This window comes from Balaenoptera borealis, assembly GCF_965194805.1.
Source record: "Balaenoptera borealis genome assembly, chromosome: 12".
NCBI lineage: Eukaryota > Metazoa > Chordata > Mammalia > Artiodactyla > Balaenopteridae > Balaenoptera > Balaenoptera borealis.
In genome coordinates, this window is record NC_138869.1 from 102,220,766 (window position 1) to 102,241,713 (window position 20,948).

A 20,948-nucleotide genomic window follows, 5' to 3' on the forward strand; every position below is an offset into this window, starting at 1 on the left:
ATTGGCCAAAATCAAAAAGCACTGATGACATCAAATGCCATTCTTTGCTGTGGGGAGTGCAAAATTGTACAGCCATTTTGGAAAACAGTTTGGCAGTTTCTTACAAAACTCAAATACTCTTACCATATGATCCTGCAATCACTGTCCTCAATATTTACCCAAATGAGTTAAAAACTTAGGTTTACACAAAAATCTACACGTGGGATGTTTATAGCAACTTTATTTATAATTGCCAAAACTTGGAAGCAATCAAGATGTCATTCAGTTGGTGAATGGATAAATAACTTGTGGTTCATCCAAACGATGGAATATTATTTAGCACTAAAAAATGAGCTGCTAAGTCATGAAAAGACATGGAGGAACCTTAAATGAATATTACTAAGTGAAAGAAGCCAATTGTAAAGCCTTCATAGTAATTCCAACTATATGACATTCTGGACAAGGCAAAATAGGGAGATAGTAAAAAGATCCATGGTTAGGTGGGAGGGAGGTATGAATAGGCAGAGTACAGAGAATTTTTAGAGCAGTTAAACAGATCTGTTTAATACTATAATGGTAGATATATGTCATTATACATTTGTCTAAACCCATAAAATGTACAACACCAGGAGTGAACTGTAATGTGAACTATGGACTTTGGAAAATTATTGTGTCAGTGTAGGTTCAAATGCTGATGGTAAGGGAAGTGTGTGTGGCAGGGGAGGGGGAACATTTGCACTTTTGGGATATGGGAAATCTCTGTACTTTGGGTGATAATGATGTGTCAGTGTAGGTTCATCGATTTTGACAAATATGCCAATCTGCTGGGGGATGTTGATAGTGGGGAGGCTGTGAGTGTGTGAGGCCAAAGGTATATGAGAACTCTCTGTATTTTCTACTCAATTTTGCTGAGAAAATAAAACTGCTCTGAAAAATAAAGTCTATTTTTTTAAAAAAGTGCTAATTTTGTAATGTGTCATAATGACATTATGGTTATGAAAAAAATGCTCTCTTTTAAGAGATGGATACTGCAATATTTAATGGTGAAATGTCAAATGTCTTTAATTTGCTTTAAAAATTTCAGACTTTGTATATATATATATATATATATATAATGGAGCAAATATGGCAAAATTTAATCATTATTAAATCTAGATAATGGGTATGTAGTGGTTTCGTTATATAATTCTCTCTACTCTTTTATATATTTTGACATTATTCAAAATTAAAAGCAAAAATAAATACTTTTATGCAATTACCACACATTAATTTATTTTTGAATTCTGTTGAGACAATTTAAGTCACCAGTCCTCGACTCTGGCAGAACATTAGAATCACACGGGGATTAATTAAGTTAGAATTTCTGGATAGTGGTAGGGGAGTGGGTATTTTAAGAAGCTCAAATATGCATCAAGAATTGAGAACCAGTGGTCTAACTGCTCTATTCCCGGTTTCTGAAAATAAAGAAAATGATGTAGTGAACAACTTTTTCATGGTACCCACACGCTCAGTCATGTAACTCTCAGCTATTTCTAGCCATAAGTCAACAGTAGCGTGGTAATCTCAGCTTCCCAAACTCTAGTGACCATAATAATTTCCCACTAATGTGGTCATATATGACTGATACATAGATGGATGGATAGATAGATAGATAGATGATAAATAGACAGTAGATAGAATTTTAATATATTGAACTTAAATTTATTGAGTACCAGGCATTGGGACAGGAATTTTTGTTACCTCTTTTTCTTCTTGCACATAACCGTGGGAGATAGGTGTGATGATCCCCATGCTTTAGGTGAGGAAATCGAAGCTGAAAGCTTGTTTTTCTTTTCTCATGTTTCACCCAGAATTCTCAGATGCCCCTGTACCCTTTCCTTGACTCCTCAGAGTTTCTTTTATTCCATTCTTTGAGGCAGATGCCGTAGCATTTTGCTGTAGGAGGTCACATGGGCATACTCTTTTCAATTCTTGTATCTGTGGCTTCTTTCATTCCTCATGGCTTTCCTTTTGGCTCATTACAACTCAAGTCTCACATTTGAGAGAACTGACTAAAATATATTTAAATAGCAGACCATTTAAATTATTTTTAAAAAAGCAATTTTCCACTGTAGATTTAGAAGCCAACAGATCTATTTTAGCCAGCATAATTTCTGATTAACTAATTTAATCTGTGCGAAATTACATAAGCAAACCTGAAACAAGACTCCATCAATTTTTTGCCTTTGGATGTAACATAATATTTTCAAAAATGAATCAAATAGAGTAATTAGCCCCCAGGCAGAGCAAATGACTCTAATAGACATCTCCCACACATTTCTTTGGTGGAAAGACCAAAAATGAAAATAAAAATGTGGCAGCCCATGGGTTAAAGCCCTGCATGTACCCTATTACGTAACAGTTTGGAATAGCAATACAAAGAGTTACCTTTTTAGAAGTTCAAAAAGAGAAAAGAATTGATGTCTTCGCTTTAGGCTGCCAACAGCTCTCTTCTGATGAACTGTTGATTTCAACAGTGCTTGACTGCCTGTAATTGCACGGAGAGACTTTTATTTTTCAGTTCTTTAGTTTATTCAGCTTTTATTTGGTTTCAATTCCATTATTTGTGGCAGAATAAAATCACAAATAAAATGTTCTAATTGTACTAGGTGAGAATCAACCTTTTATATTTTGAAAAGGAGAAATGATCTATGAAGATCCATCCTTAGGAGGTAGGAGGTCTGAGTTCTGGGCCCCAAAGTTCAGACTAGCTCCCTATTACTTGGGAAAAACACTCAAGCAGTCTGGATCTTGGTTTTCATAGTTGCATAATTAGAGGGCTGTATTTCATCATTTTAAGGTTCTTTTAGTTCCAAAAACTTTAATGATGCTACCTTATATTTAAATATAATAGTTATTAAAGAGATAGCAGATAATCCCCAATTCATGATATGGTGAAGATTCTCTTTTTTGTGGGTTAACTATATTTTACATCAGTATTTCTAAATTTTGTGAGCATTAAAACCAACTGGGGTGCATGATAAGGTGGGCGCTCTGATTTGTTGGGTTTAGAGGGTGACTAGGAACCTACATTTTGAATAAGTTCCCTAGATGATGCTCCTGCAAATTGTGCTGTAGAGTAGAAGGGGAGCACAGGGAGGTGGGGCTTGAAAGCTGTCAGCTGTCAAACATCATAAAAGGAGTCAGACTCTTGAGTACACCTGAATTTGCTTACTTTGGAGTTAATTTGCTTTTTTATTTTTTTCAGTTTTAAGGTGAAAGCATATATTGATTTTTATGTCTTCCCTACAATGTAGACTTTAAGTGCTCTAAATTTTCTTCTCTGTACTTTTTTGCTGTATTCCACTAATTTGGCATGTTATGCTTTATCATTTAGTTCAACATATTTTTCAATTTGTCTTTGACCTGTGGGTTCTCTGGAAACATGTTGTTTAATTTCCAAATATTTGGGGAGTTCTAGATATCTTACTGTTGTCGATTTCTAATTTAATGCAGTTGTGATCAGAGAAAATACTCTGCGTTATGTTAATCCTTTGACATTGATTGCAACTTGTTTTAAGGCTCAGAATATGGTCTATCTTATTGAATGTTCCATGTACCCTTGAGAAGACTGTACATTATGCTCTTGTTGGGTGTAGTGTTCTATAAATGTCAAATAGGTCAAATCATTCGATAGTACTGTTAATATTTTTTACATTTTTACTGATTTTTTGGGTCTTTTTCTATGAATTATCAAACTCCCCAAGTATGACTGTGAATTTGTCTCTTTTTCCTTTTAGTTCTGCCAATTGTTCTTTCATGTGTCTAGAAGCTTTATTATTACACACATACACCTTTAAGATCGTTGTTTTTCCCTTTAATCGTTATGAAATGCCCCTCTTTATCTTTGGCCATACTCTGTATCTTGAGGTCTAGTTTGTCTGATGTTAATATAGTCACATCTGACTACCCATGCTTAGTGTTGCATGGTTTTTATTTTTTCATTCCTTTACTTTCAAAATTTTATGTGAAAGGTATGTTTCTTGTTAATGACATACATTGGGTTGGCCAAAAGGTTCGTTCAGGTTTTTCCCTTAACGTCTTATGGAAAAACCCGAACGAACCTTTTGGCCAGGCTGAATAGTTTGGTCTTAGTTTTTTTATTTAGTCTGACAATCTCTTCCTTTGTATAAGGATATTTAGACCATTTACATCTGTTAAAATCACTAATATGCATGGGTTTAAATATATTATCTTGTTATTTGATTTGTCTTGTTTGCTCTTTGTTGCTCTATTTCTCTTGCTTTCTTGAGGGGTTTGTTTTGTGCTGAATCAAGTAGGCGGATTTTTCTTTTTTTGTATCCATTTTATCTATTCTATTGATGTTTTTATCATGCCTCCTGGAGATTTTTTTCTTTAATGGTGTTCTAGAGATTACAATAGGTATCTTAGTCTTACTTATCATAGTCTGCCTTCAAAAATATTTTGCTACTTCACAAAAAAATTTAAGAATTTTACAATAGTATATTTCTAACTGTGAAATCCCATGCTTTGTGCACTTGGTGTTGTATATTTTACTTCTATAAATATACTATGACCTCCAGTACATTGTTATTATTATCATTTTACTTCAACTAGTCAATAGACATTTAAAGAAATTGAAAGACATATATCTTTAAAAATATAAATGGTAAAACATTATAAAGGTCTCTCCCAGGAGTGAATAATAATTTTCTGGATTTTATTGGATTATGCTTTCTTTTGACTTTAGCTCTGAAATAGGCTATAAAAAACTGTGATTGTGCAGATTATCCAACTTTGTTTTATTTGGGAGGGACATTCTCTTGAGACTTTTTTGACTTAAGTAGAAGCAAAAGTCTCTCTTGCCTGAATCTTCAAATTCTCATTTAAATTTTTTTCCTCTTTACCAAACTATTATTTCAAATCACCCTCAGTTTAAAAACGGACAAACAAACACTCTTCCTTGACCATTTATCCTTTTTTTTTTTTCTGATGGCCATAAATATTTACCCTCCTCGTCCCCTAAACTAGAAAGAATAATATCCCCTTGCTTTCTCCATTTCTTTCTCCTATTAGTCTTTTCTCAGTCCTCTAATGTTTAGTTTCCAGTATGGCTACTGGGATAGTTTCTCTTTCTATGACCTACAGTTACCAAGTCAATCACTTTTAAATTCATATTTTATTTGAGCTATTGCATTCAAAACATCAGAAACATTCTACTTTACTGAAACTCCCTGATTACTTGCTCTTACGGCCTCTCTTACATCTCTAGGCCCTCTTATTCAGTCTATCTTTATTTTTTTAAACTTTTTTATTGGAGTACAGTTGCTTTACAGTACTGTGTTAGTTTCTGCTGTACAGCAAACCGTCTATCTTTAAAATGCTGTTTTTCCTCAAACTCTTTCTAACCCAGATTCTTTTTTTGCTCCATGCATTTACCGCAGGGCATCTCACCCAGTACAACAGCTTCAACTTTCATCTGAAGACTCAAGTTTTTATCTCCAACCCAGGTCGCTGTCCTGCTCTCCAGAGCTGTGTACGAAACTGCCTTCACGGCACCATCACTGGTTTCCCCTGCTTTCCCCACCCCCCGCCCCCGTTCCCACCTCCAACCTCCTCTTCTTGAATTCTTTATCTCATTGAAAATCACTCCATTTTCTATGTGGTTATCCAAACTAGAAACCTGGAAGTCACTCTCAATTCCTGGCTTGTCCTTAGTCACATCAGCCATCCAGTCCTATTCATTCACCTCCCATGCATTTCTGTAATCTCGCTCCTCCTCTCCAGCCCCATGGCCACATCCCTAAGGTGACAGCCCTGCCACCTTGCACTGCACTATACCTGCTTCACCCGTCTCTCTGTGGTGTCATCAGTCCTGCTGCCCATGACAATCTGATCTGATTGCTTCCTGTTTGAAATCTGTAACTGCTTCCCCATTATCTATAATGCCTAGCACAGAAGAGACACTGAATAGTTTTGAAAGCATGAAAGAAAGGTCAAACAAAATTACATTGAAATATATTCAATGAACTATATATTGACCTTCTGTTCTCTCACCCTTGTCAATTTTTCCAACTTGACCTCATACTTTTCTGCCCTTCACCTTTCATACCCTAGCAATGATCAAATCTTTCATGGTTGCAGAAATAAGCCTCCTTGCCCTTGACATGTTGTCCCCTTTTTCTGAAATATTTACCTATTGACGTCTCCCAGAGAAAGCCAGGTGGTCCTTTAGTTCTAACCGAGTTTGGAGAAATCTCCACTCAAGCACTTAATTATCTGTTGGCTTCCAGATAAGAATTTCATAAATGATATGCTCCTAAATGGGGAACTTTACCTTTTTCTACTGAGTACCTCAACATCTAGGAAATTGTCTGGTATACAATAAAAGCTCAAAAAAGTACAAAGAAAAGAGCGTGAGTTCAAACCAGGTTGTAACATAGTAAACTACGAACTGGTAGTGACGTAGGAAAGCCTGTGGGGTTGGATTACTTATTATTTATCACAGTTACTTTTCCTTGACTGGGAGGAAATCATTTAAGATTGGAAGCACATTTAGGAAGGCAGGGATGGGGGGGCAGATGATGTTTGGAACATAATTTTTCTATTTTTATTTTCCACTTCCATTGTCAAAGAGGTAATGAATAAAGAAAGTATTGGAGAAAAATAGCTGGAGACGTTGTTGTTGAGGTCGACTAGCTATACGCTAAGGGTTGAATGTAAACAACTATGAGGAAATCTCATAGTTCAGACAACAGGGGGAAGTTTAGCTGATTTTAAAGCTTGCCAGAAGGCTTTGGACAGTCGAGGTCAGATCAACACCTAGAGGCAGTGTAGGTAAAGGAAAGTGCAGGGAATTACAGAGCAGAGAGAAAAATCAAGGACGTGTCAGCAGTAACACAGTAGCCGCTGACTCGATGGGACGGGCACTTTTCTTACTCTTTAAATGTTGCTTTACTTTATGTCTTGGTGCATTTATGAAACCAATAGAGTAATCAGGCACGTGAATTATGAGCCTTGTGACTTTAGTAATGAGTTAATTTTTTTACAACACACCTATACAGATGAATTGTGAACGTTAGTTCTTGCGTGGTCTGTTTCCTTGGATAATGCTGTTGTCCTGTCTTTATCCATCCTTAGTGTACCACCTGAGGCAGCGATAACTGAGGCATCCCAGGCTTGGTTCCTGGGAGGGAGTGGCTGGTCTCTGTGAGGCTGTCCTAGTGTTTCTAGATTGAAAAAAGATGTGAATTAACCAGAACAATAGGAAAGCCTGTGGGAATCAGTCATAATATCTTTAGGTAAAACAGGCGAAGACGTTTAACCTATTGTTTTCAAAACTGTAAGCCAGACAAATGGGCTCTGTGCCATGTGATAAAAGCATAAGAAAAAAAATTTACCAAGTTACAAAAGAACGTACTTGACTGGGAATCCTGCTATGCCATGTTCCACTTGTGTGGTCTGAAGCACAGCCCATTGTTTGACGATGCGCTGTAGCTCAGTGTTATCTGTAAAACAGTGGGAATGACCCTCGCCTTCTTACTTCATAATGTTGAGAAAGAGAAACGTGAAAAAGTATCTGAAAGTGTTTTTTGAATAATATAAAGTGCTACATAAAAGTCAGTTATTATCATTGTGTTAGTTTCATTTTTAAAGTTTAACTTCTGGATTCACCTAATTGTACGTTAGGTGGAGTTCTTATAAATGACGTTTGGTTGTATGACATAGAACAGTAAGTCAGGGGTGTGACATGTAGGTGAGAGCACAGGCTTTGAGGACAGAGAGACTGGAGCTTGAATCTCAGTGATACCATTTCCTACTGTGTGACCTTGAGCAAGTTGACGTCTCTATGACTCAGTTTTCCGTTTCAGTCTGTGAAATGGGAATAATGATAGTCCCCATATCAAAGATTGATGTGAGGTTTATATGAAAACAGAAAATAAGAGGGATAATTCAGGTAAACCCTTCATAGAGTGCCCTGGTCATCATAAGCATATGATTAGTTCTGGGAAGTTAGTTCTGGGAAGTAAAATACCCCAAGGATTCTGGATGAATGGTTGTGACCTTGACAAAGATTTCTGAAAAGAGCTGGTACTTTGGTGAATATGAATTTTGTAGAACCAGACAATTTCTCCTTTTTCTTTATCTAAGGCTGCTAGATTCCTAGGATGTCCCCATTTAGATCTGTTTCCTCAGCAGTTTGTCATTTTTCACGTAGACGACCCTGCCAAATGCTGAACAGCTCCTGACTACTTCCTTAGCCAGGAGTAGCCCAGAAGGGACAAATGGACAAGCATGAAAGATGATCAGCCAGCATTGTGGTGGGTGGGAAACGCTTCATTCATTCATTCATTCATTCATATCCCTGGACTCATCTTACCAGATGAAAACAAGGAAAACAAATGATAGAGTAACAAAAAAGGCTGATACATATATATATATTTATGTATGTATATATATTTATATGCAAATATATATTTACAGAGTCCAATATCACCATGGTGTAACATAATAATTGTAATGATGAATAATTAAATTAGACATGGATATTTTACTATTTACTAACTGTCATGATGTATTCCAAGTACTTTATATATCTTAATTGATTTATTGCTCACATTATAAAATAGATAAATATTATCACTTGCACTTTACAGATGAGGAAACTAAGACTCAGAGATCTTAAGTAGTTGCCTAAGGTCACACAACTAATAAGAGCAGACTGGAATTTGAACCTAATTGACCTAGCCATGCCCATACTATGAAGCAATAGAACTAATCTCAGCTAGTTGCTAGAGAAATTTAAGAGAAGAGACAAAGTCATATTGAGATAAAGCAGAATAGTAGAACATCTGACAAACTCCAGTTTCTACCAAGTGAAACTTCTGACAGTTCGACAGACAAAGATGAATGACGTGGGAGATTTGAATTATTGTTTAAAATGTTAATGCACCCAGTGTCCCAAGAGGATGATCAGTGAAGTTGAATTAATTATTTTTGGAAAAATACAAATGTGGACATTCCCTTTTCTGTGATTCTATGGTCCTAGATCCGAGATGATTACGTAATGGATTGGAACCAAAGGAATGCATTGCAGTGCATTTTGCATGTTAATTTTGTTTTAATGCCTTTGGTTTAAATTATTCAAATACACACAACCAGGTATGCAAAGTTTAAGGAAATGTGCAGCTTTACGGGAAAACAGAACATCATGCTGAAAGTTAATGAGTAGTCATTCACAAGTACACCCATTGGGAGAAAACTTCATCTAGTGGTCTGGAGAGATATATTAAGGAGTTTGTATTATTTATATACTAATATACATTATTAATTAATTATTAATCAATTAATATGTATCTATATACTTTATATTAATTAAAGATAAACTAAAGGTAGTTTGTCAAATATTCTTTGGTTTCCAAAATATGTAGCAAATTTTGGAAGATTTTTTTAAAAATGAAATAAATGGTGGAAACTTAAAATCAGGCATATGGAATCTGCTGTGAAGGTAAAAAAAAAAAAGGAGAAATAAAATAAGGCCAGAGCTGCAGAACTGAGGCATATGACTGCGTAGAGCATGGATTTATTTTCTTGTAGAAGAATGCATCCTCTAATAATTGCCCCACTGCAGTTAAGTCAAGAGAAATCACGATATTAGAGCCATCTGGGACCTTTGGTTAAGTCTCCCCAGCGTCCGTTTTAATCTATTCTCTTCCAGGTCATATTCCAATGTTATTTAGCACTTAGTACATTGTCAAACAGTGGACAGGCACTGAAATTGTAAACGAATGGTTACATAAATGAATGATTTTAGGTTGCTAAAATCCATATGTGATGCTTTTTCTTAAGTTTCAAATGTCCTGTACTCCAATCTGATTGGATTTCATAGGTCACGTGTTCAATCCGTGAGCTCCTCACTGGGCTACAACCTGAGATCATGCTAATGGGCTGCATCCTGGATCGCGTGTCCAGCCTGGCGGTGGGGATGGCTTCAGTTTCCCTGGCACAAGGGCTCCGTACACTCACCGTCCAGGAACGATAATACTCATCTTCCAGTTTTCTCTAAGGACTGAAGATATGTATTTCCACTTTGTCATTAAAGTAGCTTTTCAGCTTTCCTGTGGGCCACGTTCCTATTCCCGGCCTTCACTTTCTTCTTTCTCCCTGAAAATGCCATTTTACTTCTTTTAGCATGTGTAATGATCATCGCTACCTATAAACATTTTGAGTGATTTGGATTATTGTCATTTTTGTCATTAATATATAATTGTTGAAGGACTGGGTGATGGCTGATGGGAATTAGAAATGCAGAAGCAAGAATTTTAAGAATGAGAAAGGGTGGGGCGGGTGGCCGAGGAAGGGTGTGGATTGCGATCTGAAGCACATGCATAGGCAGTTTGGAATCCCCCTGAAATAACCTCGGAAGATACTGTTTTTCTAAAAATCTTAACCAAAAGAGAGATATGTAAATATGTGATCTTTTCAGTCCCCCCCCCCACCCCCCGCAAGGTGATTCAAGGAAAGTAAATTGCAGCATAACTACAGTGCTTTTAAATGCAAAAATGTTTTATTGCTGAACAGTGTAAATATTAACAGTGCAAATGTTAACAAAATGTCTCTTTCTAAGGGAGTTGAATGCCTACCAGGTAACAGGTATCAAGCATGAACTACTTTAACAAAATCTTAGCAGCTCTCCCTGCCTCTGTTCTGTCTTTGCGCCAATCCATTCCAGAATTAGTGTTTAAGGTGTAACGATGAGCATTTCATTTCCTCAGTCAAAAACCTTAAATAGTTTTTTGTAGGTGTTTCCTGCTCAGGTAATTATTTTTTGAGAGAAATATCATGGCGTAGTGATGAACTTGTGTTTCACAGTCAGAGAATAATGGATTCAAATAGACTCTAAATCTTATGACATGTGGTCTCAGACAACTCAATTAAGCTCTCAGGTTACCAATTTTCAGTAAAATGGGGATAATAATTCTTATCAAATAATGTTGCCACAACTATTGTGTGTAATTAAAGAGCCCGATCCAATAAATGGCATTAAAATAATAAAAATATTAGCTATTAAATCATATAATAACAATCCAGTACTCATTATCCATATAATAACAATTCCAGTCAGGAATTCCCCATTTTATCTGTTGACTTCTTTTTACTCATTCATCACTTAATCCTATGCTGCAGATTAAATGTATTTTGTTGCACACTTAGTCACAATTTTCTTACGGACAAGGGTTTTTTCTTGTATTGTCTATGTAATAGGGACTCAGAAATATATGCTAACATTACAGAAGAAACATTTACCAAGTACCTAAAATGTAAAAGTCATTTTGTGTGAAATGAAGACACTGAAAGACCAGAACATACATGTGTGTTTGTGTGTATGTATGTATAAAATATGTCACCATTGTTAAAAGTGATTCTCATTTATTTGGTGTAGATGCCAGAGGGTCCTTTTAAGATTTTACCTGGTTCTATAATATAATTTAGAAATCATCTCCATCTGTGATTTCAAATAATCTGTTTTCACTCCTCTGTTCATCTTGCTACATGTTTTAGTTCTATTATTTCACTTAAAATCTCTCCATACTTGAAGCTTCCCAATGATTCTCCTTTTCTATGATAAAACCCTCAGTAAGCATGCCATCCAAGTTGAACTACCAGCCCGCTCATCCTCAGTGAATATCAAGCTCCTTCCTGAAAGAATTGTTAATGAAAGTAGTATACAATATTAAGGAAGCCTTAAGATGAATGACCTCAATGCAAAGGGAGAGACAGATATAGTGTCAAAAAAAGAACCCATATGTTTGGGGCTTCCCTGGTGGCTCGGTGGTTGGGAATCTGCCTGCCAATGCAGGGGACACGGGTTCGAGCCCTGGTCTGGGAAGATCCCACATGCCGTGGAGCAACTGCGCCCGTGAGCCACAACTACTAAGCCTATGCTCTAGAGCCTGCGAGCCACAACTACTGAGCCCACATGCCATAGCTACTGAAGCCCATGCGCCTAGAGCCCGTGCTCCGCAACAAGAGAAGCCACCGCAAGGAGAAGCCCACTAACCGCAACAAAGAGTAACCCCCGCTCACCACAACTAGAGAAAGCCCGCGTGCAGCAACGAAGACCCAACGCAGCCAAAAATAAAATAAATAAAATTAAATTAATAAAATTTTTAAAAAAGAACCCATATGCTTGAAAATCCCCACAAATATAATTCTAGCAGAGAAAATTATAAATTTATAAATATTAAAACAAGCTTCCCAAAACACTCGTTTCTCCTTTTTATTGAGTAGCTTCATTTCAGAAAATATATTTTTTGGTAGTGAAAAACCACCTAGTAAATGGCTTTTTGATATCTAAAATGTATTTTGTTTCCTCTTGCTGCTACATCTTCTTAGCTCCAATATCCCTAAGGTAATTTGTGTGGGCTAAAATTCACATCATCAACTTTGAGATTTTGTGACTATGAAAGAAGAAAATTTACACAATGAAGTGAATAATTCATATTTAAAATCCTTTCCAACTTTAATATATATGTATATATATAATGTAAAAGATGTATTACAAGCTTTCAGGTTTTCTGAAAAGAACCTGAGGCACTGAATCTGATATATATATATTTTTTAGTTTAGGATAAAAAAAATTATTAGCTATGACTCCATCCTATTTTACTGTTCAGTAAGGCTTCACAGATATAACAAATTTGCTAAGATGATGAACAGCTTTTAAAGAATTACACTGACCACTATGATAATTATTTTACTTCTGTTTAACTTTTTCTTTCACAGGTAGAGAATATCTATGAAGAAGGTTCAAACAGAGAGCGTGCATAGGAGACTCTGGTGTCTAATCCTTCCCTCTTGAAATTTGTATTTTAAAAACATGTTCTTAACTGGGCTAACAGGTTTTCCAGCTATATTTGTCCTCTCTTGGATCAGCTCAATAAAGAGAACTAATGAAGCAGGACTATTTTAGAGAAATAGAAAAAACAGGAATTATGCCTTTAAGGAATTATGCTTAAAGATGCTGAATTTAGGGTAATAATCATGAAGTTATGTTGTTTGGGACTCCTTGACCCAACATTCCACTCTGAGAACCTCAAACTCATTTTTTAATATTTTAAAAGATTAAGTCAGAAGTAAAATATGTAAACTTCTTCTCATGGTTCCAATTCCCCTGACTAGTTCTACCAGTACCCAGTGAAGCAGGGCACTGTGGGTACCAGTCCCTTACCAAAGGCCATTTTCTGTTGGCAGCTTCATTATAAGAAATGACTGGACATCTCAGTGGACACACCTCAGAAGAGGGGGAGTTCATGAATGACTGTGTTAGTTTTGTAAGAGGCATGCAGTGTTGGTTAGAAAAATTTAACCTTCATTATGCCATTAAAAAATAAGAACATAGCCAAAATCAACAACATAGCTAATAAAGTTTATAGAAGTTCCTTAATTTTATCTAATATTCAGTCTATACTTAAATTTCACCTGCTGTTCCCAAATGTCCTTTACTACGTGTTTGTCTAAACCAGGACCCAATCAGGACCGTACATTGCGTCTGGTTTTCTATAAGTCAAAACCTGACATTGACTGGGTCAGGTGCACCATAGACATTCTGTAGACAAATTTGTCCCATTGTCTCCTCCTGGTGACGTTAACCTGTTCTCTTATTCCCTGTACCTCCAATAATATGAAAATTGACCTAAAAAGGATGATTAGATTCAAGATAAATATCTTTGGTTGGAATACATCAGAGACAGTACTGTGTGTTCCATACTTCGTGACATCAAGATATGAACAATATCTGTTGCCATTTACGATGCTAAAATTGATCATTAGATTAGGGTGATGGTAGCTTGATTCATCTATTGCTTCCCCCTTGAGACAAAAAAAATTAATCTGTGTCATATTACTTTTGGTATCAAACAATATCCACTTCCTCATCAACCATTCACTATTTATTTATTTATTTGTTTGCCATGCCGTGCAGCTTGCGGGATCTCAGTTCCCCGACCAGGGACTGAACCCAGGCCATGGTAAGGAAAGCCCAGAATCCTAACTACTAGGCCACCAGGGAACTCCCAACCATTCACTTTTTAAGGTTATTATGTCAATTGGTAATCATTGCCTGTAGCAATAATTTTATTAAGGATTGCAAAATTATGGCTTTATTATACCATTTAATCTAAATCTATTAGGTGTCATTCTTCCATAAGATACAGCTTCCCTTGACCAACTGTGGTGTTTTGTTACTCTAAAATACAGTGTCTACAAAAAAACGGCAAGAAACCTGTAGAAACAATTTTAATGGTATTAGGTCAATGGTAGCTACTTTCCTCTAGTTGAGAGGCACAAAGCACGATTTTGTATTTAACATCAGAAACATATTTTTTCCTCTCAGCTCTTAGGTGTATCTCAATAAAGCAGTCATTAAAAATTGTTTAAAATTAAATGAATTCAAGGAATTTGTCACTTATGGACTCTTTCATGAATTTATAAAGTGGTGTACTCATGATTCCTTAGGTCTTATACCTTCTCTACTCCGGCTCATCCCAAATACTTGTTTTATATTCATATTATGTTTCTTAGAATCATATTGCATACTTCCTCAACCCGTGTCTTTTTTTCTACCTTCCACTACATATTAATAGAAAACCCATTCTTATAAGGTCCTAATGTGATTCCCAAGCACTCTGAGTAAAAGGGAGTGGAGAATGAAACAGCAAATTAAAGATAACTTTCATTGTTCATGATGAAAACTTGAACATGATCTTCATTTCTAGCATTGGGGACTACAGATTTTTTACATTTTATTTCATCTTAGAGTTTTTGATGTTTTCTGTCTTTTAAAATTGCAGAGAAAGTCAAAAAAACCCAAAATAACTGTGTTGCTAATACGTTGAAGGAATTTGACATCACAGTGTGTTAAGCCCCTCAGGGATGATCTATATATGGAGAAGGAATTTGGGGGGATTCTTCATTGACCATAGTGTGTCTTCACTTCTCACTCTGGTATTTGAGAAAAATAATATAGAGTTTAAAGTACCTGAACATTCTTATGGATTTCATGTGGTGAGATAAAACTATTTAAGTGTTTTCAAGACATTATTGCATATTATTCACCTTGATGCTTATCAGGGTAATTCTTCAATCTAAGTCACTTTATGAATGCTGTTAATCATGTAATATAGATGATATATTTAAAGTGAATTGTTTTAATAAGGTTTTGCCCTTCTAAGAATAATTCTAGTTTTACCAATAATTTTAAACCTTGGGTTTTTTTTTCAGTGACATATTTACATTTTCAATCATCCTAGTAGAATTATTAGTTATATCATGGATGCATATTCTTGTTGTATATGTTTAAGATTGACAAGTGTCAAAGTTGCTGGTACCTGTGTACTTAAACTGAAAATTAAAATAGTCAAATCACTAGATAAAGCATTTCTACATAGAAATGTAGAATGTCATACATTTTCATGCAAGATTTTACTTAAATATATTTGCTTATATTGCTTGTTGGTATGGCTCAGGAAAATTTTTAGTTTTTAGAAGAAATTTGAAGACTTGACATTGAATTTAAAGGCAATTTTAATATTATTGTTTGATATTGACTGAGGTTTTCTAAATTTGATATATAGAATTCCAGTGTAGAGATGATTTTCCATATAGACTTAGATTGTTGTTATTTCTAAATATGTAATTGCAGTGTGGCAATGATTTCCCATATGGTATGTTTGCCTACTAACCACTTTTTTGAATAAATAGAGTTAATTCAAATCATCTAAAATATAATCACACACTATAAATCTCAGAATTCATTAGTGTAGGGATTGGGAGCATATGTTCTAGAGGCCAGTTCTCTAGGCTTGATCTAACCTTGCTGTTATTGAATTTTCTCACTTGTAAAGTGGGCATAATAGTAGTATCTACTTGAAATAGTTAATGTGAGGATTCAGTGGATTCTTACTTATAAAGTCTTAGATTAGTGTCAAGCATGTTATACACACTCAATAAATATTGGCTAAAATTTAATTATGTCTTTCATTTCTCCCCTCTTCCTTACACTAGCCACTATCACAGGCAAGACCATGGCTTGAATATTAACATCCAAGTACAGAATTCAGTAGTAGATAAAATGAAAAATAGGCATCTACCCAGTTTGCAGAATCAAACTGGTTCTTTGGTGACTTTTATTACTCATCAAAAAAAAGAATTAAGGAACCAGAAATAGTTTTCAAGGATGTCTACATATTTATGGAAAATCCAGCAGCATATGGAGTGACTATCCTGTTTTGTTTTTTTGAAGAAACAAAGATCTAGAAAAATCTTGCCCTTCTTGAATCATTTTTTTTTTTTCATACTTCTGTTAGAAAAGGTTGTCTGGGGTAGGGATATCTAAAGAGATAATTCTGGAAAATCAATACTTAAATTATTTAGTGATAGCTAGTTAGAGACTTTTTGAATTTTGTTTGGATTGTTATGCAAATAAGTAAAACATTGCTATCTCAATTTTTCATTTATCAAACTGATAATTTTTGTCAAATTGTTCCCCGTGTAATCCCCAGTTATAGCAAACCATCACTTATTCAGACTAATAGGATATGGTGGAAAGTCTGCGTTGTGAAATATTCCAAAGTAAATTTTATACAAAAGAAGAATTATTTTTATATAAATGATGAAATATGACTAAAGCTGCATGAAATAATTGTTACATAATAAAGTTTGTGATAAAATCTCCTTTAATGAAGAGAGAAAATTTAATTAGTTCACTGTTAATAAATAATGGATGCTTCTCAAGTACCTGAGAAGATTTGAAAATAGCTGGCTTTATGAGGGAGTACATTCTCTTTGCAAACCACATTCGCTCTGTTTGATCTTTTTTGAAAAATGGTTGGTGCAGAGGGAAATTTTGTAAGATTTAATAAAGTTTTGCTGTTTAGCCCTTTCTCTTTATTTCCAAAGGACCATATAGATCCATTGATCTAAACCTTAATTGTTTTCATGAGCTAGTAACAGAAAATAAAATATATGGGGTCAAGTGATTGAAAAAATGTCATTCTGTGCATGTACTCTCCAGGAAGGCAATCTGACGGTACGAAGGACCAGTTACCCAGGTTAAGAATTGAGCTTTGGAACCACAGAGAGCCTGCTCCAGTCTCCACCACATACTGTAAGCTTGGGCAAGTGCATTGAGATCTCTAAGCCTCAATTTGCCCATCTGTAAAATAAGTATGACACTATTAGTGTATGCATCATAAAACTATTGTAAGGATTAAATGACATGATGCATACAAAAGGGCTTAAAAGTGTCTTTCAGTGGCTTTGTTAATTCTCATCAGCTAAGTTCCATCCTCTTGCTGGTGGCGGCCAGAGGCTCTGATGTCTTCCTCATCCAATTCATCAGTGAAACTTTATAGCTCCGTTGAGTGGTTCACCCTATTGCTTGTTCTCCATGTACCCTTTGCTCCTTGGTAAGCTTACTAGCCTAAATTCGTGGTGTTCTCTGCCACACGAGGCTGAAATGTGAGGGCTCCTGTGCCCTCTGGCTTCCGGTTGCTTTCCGTCAATGGGAAGTCTTGCTAAGGGATAGGAGGAAGGGAAGATAGAAGTCCCGTGACTAGTTCCTCTCTCCCTGTGAAGTTAAGGCTGCATTGAGCTAGCTCCATCTCTCCCTCCACCCAGGGTCACTGTTATACACAAAATAGGTGACTCTACCTGATTCCCTCTTTGCAGGGTCTGATGACTTCCCTGTCTTCTCATCCCTTCAAGCCTAGTGGTGGTAACAGCCTGTCTCTGAATCCACAGCATTGTAATAATGCCCTTGTAAATAAATCTTTCCCTTTCAAATCATCTCATTTTGAGAGTATATTTGTTTCTACCAGGAGCCTCACTGACACAGACCCTAAACTTGGGCTTTCTCTGTGCTTAAAGACAACAAAGCACCTCTTTTACGCTGACGCAGTAACATCACACCCGCCATGTTGGCACGTGGGACATTATGGAACGTGGTCTCTTCTCAGTTTTAATTGGAAACCCGGCATAACCTATCTGTTCCTGAAATTCTCCTCAAACTATCTCGCACTCTTTCATCTCCTGCAGAATTTCTGCCTTGGAGAGGAAGTGTTGAGGAGAGAGAAAGCCATGACACACGTACACTCGACTGCCTGTTTCTCTCACTTTTACCTCCTTTCCAGTTCACAGTTCACTAGGAGGTAAAGGGGAGGAGGTTCCCCTCTTCCTCTTGCTTTTAAATTATGACTTCTTTCTAATGCCTTCCACACTGAGGAGGCATTTTCCCTCCCCAATTATCGGAGCTACAACAGCTGAATTTTGCTGAGAAACATGAGTTATAGGAGAGAGGAATACATAAACATGCATTTAATATTTTCAAAATTTCATCATGTTATATGTAAATCAGACAATATCGTTCATTTGCTTAAACCCTTTACTGGCTTCCCAGTTGCATATAACATGTAGATTTGTTAGCATTACCTCTAGGTTTAGCAGGATTTTGTTCCTGCCTATGTTTCTAGTCCAGTTCCCCAATATCCTCTTCTGGTAGTTGTACTTAAGCCATGGGGGTCTTCTTTCAGTATTTTTTTTTTTGATAGTTTATTCCTTTTTATTGCAGAAAAATATTCCATTGTATGGCTGTATCACAGTATTTTGTCCATTCACTTATTTTTTTTTAACATCTTTACTGGAGTATAATTGCTTTACAATGTTGTGTTAGTTTCTGCTTTATAACAAAGTGAATCAGCTATACATATACATATATAACCCTATCCCCTCCCTCTTACATCTCCCTCCCACCCTCCCTATCCCATCCCTCTAGGTGGTCACAAAGCACCGAGCTGGTCTCCCTGTGCTATGCGGCTGCTTCCCACTAGCTACTTATTTTACATTTGGTAGTGTATATATGTCAATGCCACTCTCTCACTTCGTCTCAGCTTACCCTTTCCCCTCCCCGTGTCCTCAAGTCCATTCTCTACATCTGCATCTTTATTCCTGTCCTGCCCTTAGGTTCTTCAGAACCATCATTTTTTATTTTTTTAGTTTCCATATATATGTGTTAGCATACAGTATTTGTTTTTCTCTTTCTTACTTACTTCACTCTATATGACAGTCTCTAGGTCCATCCACCTCCCTACAAATAACTCAATTTCATTTCTTTTTATGGTTGAGTAATATTCCATTGTATCTATGTGCCACATCTTCTTTATCCATTCATCTGTCAATGGACACTTAGGTTGCTTCCACGTCCTGCCTATTGTAAATAGTGCTGCAATGAACATTGTGGTACATGACTCTTTCTGAATTATGGTTTCCTCTGGGTATATGCCCAGTAGTGGGATTGTTGGGTTGTATGGTAGTTCTATTTTTAGTTTTTTAAGGAACCTCCATACTGTTCTCCATAATGACTGTATCAATTTACATTCCCACCAACAGTGCAAGAGGCTTCCCTTTTCTCCACACCCTCTCCAGCATTTATTGTTTGTAGGTTTTTTGATGATGGCCATTCTGACTGGTGTGAGGTGAAACCTCATTGTAGTTTTGATTTGCATTTCTCTAATGATTAGTAATGTTGAGCATTCTTTCATGTGTCTGTTGGCAATCTGTATATCTTCTTCGGAGAAACGTCTGTTTAGGTCTCCTGCTCATTTTTGGATTGGATGTTTGTTTTTTTGATGTTGAGTTGCATGAGCTGCTTGTAAGTTTTGGAGATTAATCCTTTGTCAGTTGCTACATTTGCAAATATTTTCTCCCATTCTGAGGGTTGTCTTTTCATCTTGTTTATGCTTTCCTTTGCTGTGCAAAAGCTTTTAAGTTTCATTAGGTCCCATTTGTTTATTTTTGTTTTTATTTCCATTTCTCTAGGAGGTGGGTCAAAAAGAATCTTGCTGTGATTTATGTTATAGAGTGTTCTGCCTATGTTTTCCTCTAAGAGTTTGATAATGTCTGGCCTTACATTTAGGTCTTTAATCCATTTTGAGTTTATTTTTGTGTATGGTGTTAGGAGTGTTCTAATTTCATTCTTTTACATGTAGCTGTCCAGTTTTCCCAGAAGCACTTATTGAAGAGGCTGTCTGTTCTCCATTGTATATTCTTGCTTCCTTTATCAAAAATAAGGTAACCATATGTGCATGGGTTTATCTCTGAGCTTTCTATCTGGTTCCATTGATCTATATTTCTGTTTTTGTGCCAGTATCATACTGTCTTGATAACTGTAGCTTTGTAGTATAGTCTGAAGTCCAGGAGCCTGATTCCTCCAGCTTTGTTTTTGTTTCTCAAGATTGCTTTGGCTATTCGGGATCTTTTGTGTTTCCATACAAATTGTGAAATTTTTTGTTCTAGTTCTGTGAAAAATGCCATTGGTAGTTTGATAGGGATTGCATTGAATCTGTAGATTGCTTTGGGTAATAGAGTCATTTTCACAATGTTGATTCTTCCAATCCAAGAACATGGTATATCTCTCCATCTGTTTGTATCATCTTTAATTTCTTTCATCAGTGTCTTATAGTTTTCTGCATACAGGTCTTTTGTCTCCTTAGGTAAGTTCATTCCTAGGAGCAACTGTAGACTTGGGGTTTGCTTTCAGTATTTTTAAAATACCAAAACCATGTCCTACCTCAGGACCTTTGCACATGCTGCTCTCTCGGCCTGCAATGATCAATTTCTCCTAATCTCTGCATGACTAAATTATTTCCCTCCCTCTCAGGTCTCATTTTAAAAATCACTGTCTCCATGACCACCTTCCTATGACTCTGTCCCCTAAAACTATTCTTTATGTTATCCCTTGGATTGTTTCCTCCATTGTGCTTACCATACTTGCCATTGTTTTATTCATTTCTCGTTTGTTTTCTATTTATTATATCTATCAGATACAAGGTTTTATAATGTCAGATATAGTATTCGAGTGTGTGTGTGTGTGTGTGTGTGTGTGTGTTTACCACTGTATTCCTGGCTTCTAG

At 36.1% G+C, this 20,948-nt stretch overlaps 1 protein-coding gene across 1 annotated transcript in view; it reads left to right on the forward strand.

The window, feature by feature from the left end:
• The window catches only part of LOC309608051 (uncharacterized protein), a 286,253-nt gene that overhangs the window by 46,599 nt on the left and 218,706 nt on the right, over nucleotides 1–20,948 (forward strand). The gene's annotated exons all lie outside the window — the stretch shown is intronic.